This window comes from Meles meles, chromosome 6, assembly GCF_922984935.1.
Source record: "Meles meles chromosome 6, mMelMel3.1 paternal haplotype, whole genome shotgun sequence".
Lineage (NCBI taxonomy): Eukaryota > Metazoa > Chordata > Mammalia > Carnivora > Mustelidae > Meles > Meles meles.
In genome coordinates, this window is record NC_060071.1 from 152913560 (window position 1) to 152919615 (window position 6056).

General features: G+C 43.2%; 1 long non-coding RNA gene across 1 annotated transcript; it reads right to left on the reverse strand.

Moving 5' to 3' along the window:
- Positions 1-4: 4 nt before the first annotated feature.
- On the reverse strand, positions 5-5752 carry LOC123943820. The gene is made up of 3 exons (XR_006818685.1): positions 5735-5752; positions 2402-2404; positions 5-133 (listed from the first exon to the last, which is right to left on the reverse strand). It is a non-coding gene; the product is annotated as an uncharacterized LOC123943820 (long non-coding RNA).
- Between the last annotated feature and the right edge of the window lie 304 nt (positions 5753-6056).

Below are 6056 nucleotides of genomic sequence, written 5' to 3' on the forward strand. Positions count from 1 at the left end.
TATATGTGACCCACCGCAGCCCCTTCCCTGGAGCCTGGCGGAACCAGCTCATGTAGTAGCTGTTGAAGGTGAATCCAGAGGCTGCACAGGAGAGTCTCAGGGACCCCCCAGGCTTCACCAGGTCTCCCCCAGACTCCACATTGGATACCTGCAGACACAAGACATCCTGGTCAGGAAACTGTCACACACCCATGGTTTCTTTCACTCATATCCACTCACAACTTCAACATCTCTTGTTCACCATGAATTACCTTTTAAAAGATCAACAAGGAAAACCCAGCCAAGCACAAATTCCATTGTGAGTTGTCTGTGTCCTGTCCTGAGTGCTGACTGGAACACCTGGGAATCCTGGGGCTGGGGCTCCTCTCCCAGCTGCGGAGTCAGGTTTGGGCTGCTTTTAACCAGCAGATGGAGGGCCCTATTTGCATGTTCTCTGAGTATATATTCAGCTTGGGATCTATGTTACCATAGAGGGCAATGGCTAGAAGAGATGTGACTGCCTTTGTTTTGGGGGTATTGAACACTTAAGAATAGAATATGGTTTTCATTATATAACGTCCCAGAGTATACACTTGGATATGTGCTTTCTTTTACATATTCACAGAAACGTTTTGGGATTGATGTCATGTTATGCCATAATGTAATGTAAAACTACACCCAGAAATGTAAACCTACACCCAGAACTTTAGAAGGTTTCATGAGGTGTCCAGGAGCACACACAGGGTAAGAGTGAGCCCCAGTACGTGGACCTGTGCTCATCCCCACAGGACAGACTGTCCCCTGAACCCCCTGGAGGACAGAGTGGGCAGGCTGGTGAGGAATGTGGAACACCTCCTGTAATGGGGATGGGATGACTTTACCTCCTTTATGTTGCCCTGGAATAGCATGAGGGTTTGTGCAGGTGTATGTCTAACATTTCAATGTTTATGTTTTCCTCCCAAGTCATCTCTGGGATCATTTGTAAGAATTTTGGTGAGTGTGCTTGAACGGAATGAACAGCATATAGGCAGAGTGTGTGACAGAATAAACATGGGTGTCATTATCAACATTATCCAGAGTGAACAAATCAATTCTCCATAAAACTTCCCTTATTTTCTCTGGAATTTCTCCTTCCACTTCCCTTAACTAAGTACCCACACAACTATGGGCTTTTCTCATGTTACTTAGACTAGTTTTAGTTTTGAAGAATTTATATTGTATGTAACTTTTTTTGTAGGACTTTTTTTTTTTTTTTTTTGCTCTGCACAAATTTTTAAAAATTCAACCATGCTGCTGTCTGTAGCAAGAATCATTTATTTTAATGTTTGGCAGTCACCCAAGAAGTGAACATAGCATAATTTCATTTTACTGTATTTTTTATTTTTAAAATTATTTTAATTAACATTTATTATTTGCCCCTGTGGTACAGGATTGTGAATCATCAGGCTTACACATTTCACAGCACTCACCATAGCACATACCCTCTCCAAAATCCATAACCCAACCACCCTATCCCTATCCCACATCCCCCAGCAACCCTGTTTGTTTTGTGTGATTGAGAGTACCTTATGGCTTGTCTCCCTCCTGATCCCATCTTGTTTCATTTTTCCCTCCCTACCCACAACGACTCCCTGTCATGCCTTTCAGATTCCTCATATCAGGGAGATCGTATGATGATTGTCTTTCTCTGATTGACTGATTTCATTCAGCATAATACCTTTCAGTTCCATCCACATCATTGGAAATGGCAAGATTTCATTTCTTTTCATGGCTGCATGGTATTCCATTGTGTATATATACCACATCTTCTTTATCCATTCATCTGTTGATGGACATCTACGTTCTTCCCATAGTTTGGCTATTGTGGAAATTGCTGCTATAAATATTTGGGTGCACATGCCGCTTCAGATCACTGTATTTGTATCCTTAGGGTAAATACCCACTAGTGTGATTGGTGGATCAGAGGGTAGTAGTGCGATTGCTGGGTCATAGGTAGCTCTATTTCCAACTTTTTGAGTAATGTTCATGCTGTTTTCCAGAGTTGTTGCACCAACTTGCATTCCCACCGACAGTGTAGGAGGCTCCCCTTTCTCTGCATCCTCACCAGCATTTGCCATTACCTGACTTGTTAATTTTAGTCATTCTGACTGGTGTGAGGTGGTATCTCATTGTGGTTTTGATTTGTATTTCCCTGACGCCAAGTGATGTAGAGCACTCTTTCATGTGACTGTTGGCCACCTGGATGTCTTCTTTGCAGAAATGTCCGTTCATGTCTTCTACCCATTTCTGGATTGACTTATTTGTTATTTAGGTGTTGAATTTGGTAACTTCTTTATAGATTTTGAATACTAGCCCTTTATCTGATTTTTATTTGTGAATATCTCTCCCATTCTGTCAGTTGTCTTTTGGTTTTGTTGACTACTTCCTTTGCTGTCCAAAAATTTTGATCTTGATGAAATCCCAATAGCTCAGTTTTGTCCTTGCTTCCCTTGTCTTTGCTGATGTTTCTAGGATGAAATGGCTGTGGCTGAGGTTGAAGAGTTTGCTTCCTGTGTTCTTCTCAAGGATTTTGATGGATTTCTGTATCACATTGAGGTCTTTCATCCACTTTGAGTCTATTTTTGTGTGTGGTGTAAGGAAATTGTCCAATTTCTTTCCTCTGTATGTGGCTTTCCAACTTTATAGTATTTTAAATTATTTATTTGTTTAAAAATTTTCAATTTTATTTTACAGATTACATCTGTGACAGAGAATTTTACCTCTGGATCTTTCTTCTGCTTTGAATTCCTCTCTCTAGTCATTTTGCCCAGAGAAGGATGATGAATGAGTGAACAAACATACAAATATCAACCCAAACTCAAACAAAATACACAGTAGAGAATTAAGAAGAGGTCAGAATCAAACAAAAAAATGCTGGGTGTGGAAGAGAGAATATAATTTCCCACGTGGACAAAACAGGGGGATCCACTTGATCCTGCATATATTTCGGTCTGCATGTTAGAAGAAACGAAATCCCAAAATTGTAAAGAAAGCAAAGCTTATCTATATACAAAATAATTGAATACAATGAAAGTAAGCCAAAAATGAAGAATATATGTATAAAAAGTACGTGTTCATATTCTAGTTTAAAAAGACTTCAAAACAGAGTTGTTAAAATAACAAAGTCACTGAAAAGAAAAAAAAGGAGAAAGGAGAAAGAAAATTTTCAACTGAAATAGCAAGGAATCATGAGAATCAACCTCAAATTCTGTGTAGTATTTTCCCTTAGGGCTGGAGTTGTGCAGTGCTGAGAGCTCTGTACACGTGGTGTTCTATGTTCTTCCCGCTGTTCTTTTTGGGGAGGGGCCTGATGTACTGATTCTCATGTGTCTCTGTGCCAGTGGAGTTGTACCACCTCTTGCCAGGGGTCGGGGTCAGTGTAAACTGTTTCTAGTTTTTCTATGTGGCTTTGGTTCCTTGAAGGCATTTGAGTCTCTTTAGAGGATGAGAATAAAAATGGCCATATGGTGATCTCTATGCTGGGAACAGAATGATCCTAGCCCCTCTCTTCACTAAACACTCAGAGATAAGAGGTCTTCCCTTTTGTGTGTGCCACCATATACAGAGTCCTGTGGTGTGCACCTGCACCAATCCTCCTGGGTATGTGGAAGTTTGTGCCTTTCTGTCCTTCTAAGGACTCTCCCATGGACAGTGGTCCCCTGGTCATGTGCACTCCCAAGCCATATTTCCTGTGGGATGGCTGTGGACCACGGTTTTTTTGGCATTTGCATCACACCTCCCTCACAGAGATCTGCACCACAGCCTGCAGGGTTTGGGGTTTATAGAGAACTGAGCCAAGAGCCTGTCAAAAGTTCTGAGACAACCACTTTCCCCACTCCAGTGATGAGGAACTCTGCAGGGTCAGTCATTCCCATTTTCTCTGTGTCTCCATGATCCTGAGATCACACAGTCCCACCTAAGATTCTGCTCTCCCCTTCACCAAATAGAACTTTTTAGGCAGGAATGCCTCTCACTGGAGCAGATTTCTAAAGGGTCTGTTTTCTTTCCAGGGCTATGTCAATTATGATGGCCAGGTTTCTGAGGCTCCTTCCCCTGATATTTTTCTTCTGATATATCTCCTCTTTTTCACTTCTCAGCACTCCTTCCTTGCAAAAAAGTGTTTCTTTTTCTATTTGTAGAATTTCAGCATTTCTTTTCTTATGTCTCAGCTTGAATTCATAGGTGTTGAGAGTATTTAGATACTTATGTAGCTAAATTCAAGGAAGCAGATGAAATGAGGTCTCCTACTCTTTCACCTTCTTGCTTAATCAGTGGATATAAGGATTCTGAATTGTATATCAAAATAGCTCAGTTACAGTTTATTGAGAAGAGTAAACATCACTCCTCCTCTGGAAAGGGGTTTTGTGCATTTGATTGTATGCAGGATATTTATATCACATAAGGTGAAATTATGACTATGTTCTTTTCTCTATATTCAGAATGAGTGTGATTTAAGGAGATGCATGTTGATGCTCATGTTTACAGAAGGCTGATGCGTGATGGTAATCTCTATGTGTCAAAGTGACTGGGCCATGGGTGCCCAGATCAAATGTTGCTTCTGTGGGACCTGTAATACTGTTTCAGAAGACACTGGGGTACCAGTCTCTTCTTACAGGTACCCCAGCAAGCTCTGGGCTCGAAGCATTTCCCTGGACTTGGGGGAAGTGGGGAGAGTGCAGGGGCCACGGAGGAAGTCCTGCTGCCCAGTGCCAGAGCCCTCCCAGGTAGTGTTCGGTTTACCTGTCCCGCTCCCATGGAGAGAGCGACGTGTGCATGATAAGGGACGATGCCCACCTCCCAGCCTCAGGATGGGTGGACAGTTGGGCTTTATTCCCAACCTCATAGGTTCATAACTCTGATATGCATACACATGGGCTACAAACAGCTTTTTCTTTTGCTGCCGTTGTTACAAACCACCAAGTCGCCTTTCTGCATTGTGAGAGCAAGGTGACTGCAGGCGTATTCAGTCTCTTGAAGGGAGACTGTGAAGAGAGAAAAGGGGTGCCATGCCAGGCCAGTAAGGGGCTAAGATGGGGGGGAGCTGATGGAACATGCTTGCTCGGGACATCAAGGCTTCCCCCAGTCTTCACAGGTCTGCTGAAGAGGGGAGTCACCTGGAGGCTGGGGTTGGGAGTCTTGCTGGGACCAGACCTTTGATCTCCTGCGAGGGAGGGTGAGGGCCCTCCAGAAGACGCAAGCCTTGCTCCTGTCTGCCCCAAACCTTCAAAGCCAGCTGGGCTCGATCAATACAGATGCCAGAGACAGGAAGAGCCCTAGCGCTCAGCTTCACATCTCATAAACCACACAAAGACCCCAAACTTCCAAGACCTCTCCCTCTTTCTCTGTCCCTCTAAAAAAAAAAAAATTTTTTTTTTTTTTTTTTTGTAGCCATGGTCTCTGGGACAGTGGGCATCATCCAATCTATTACCGTTTTGAAAGAATGAAATGCAGAAGGAGGAAGAATTTCCTCATTCTTCCTTCCTGTATGCTTGATCTGGAACATTCCTGTCCTCGTGCCTTTGTTGACAGTTACCATTCAGGTCTCCACATCCCCCAATGTATGTTTCTTCCATCCAAGCTAGTACATTAGACACCTGCAACCATTTCCCTAGAACCTGGCTGAGCCAGATCATCCAGTAGATTCTGAAGGTGAACCCACAGGCTGCACAGGAATGTTTAATGACCCCCAAGGTTTCACCAGGTGTCCTCCAGACACCACCAGCTGCACCTCACATAGACACCAGCAGACACAAGACATCCTTGTCAGGAAATTGTCACAACTCCACACTGATTCTCTCATTCATATCTACTCACATAATGAATGTTTCTTGTTCACCACAAATTGCTTTTTAGAATAGTAACCAGTGAAACCCAGCCAAGCACAAATTCCATGTTGAGTTGTTTGTGTTCTGTCCTGATCTGTGCATTGGGATACCTGGGATTCCTGGGCCTGGGGCTCTTCTCTCATATCTAGGGTCAGGACTGGGAGGTTCTATCAGCATAAGGAGGGCCCTCATTGCTTGTCCTCTGCCTATGCA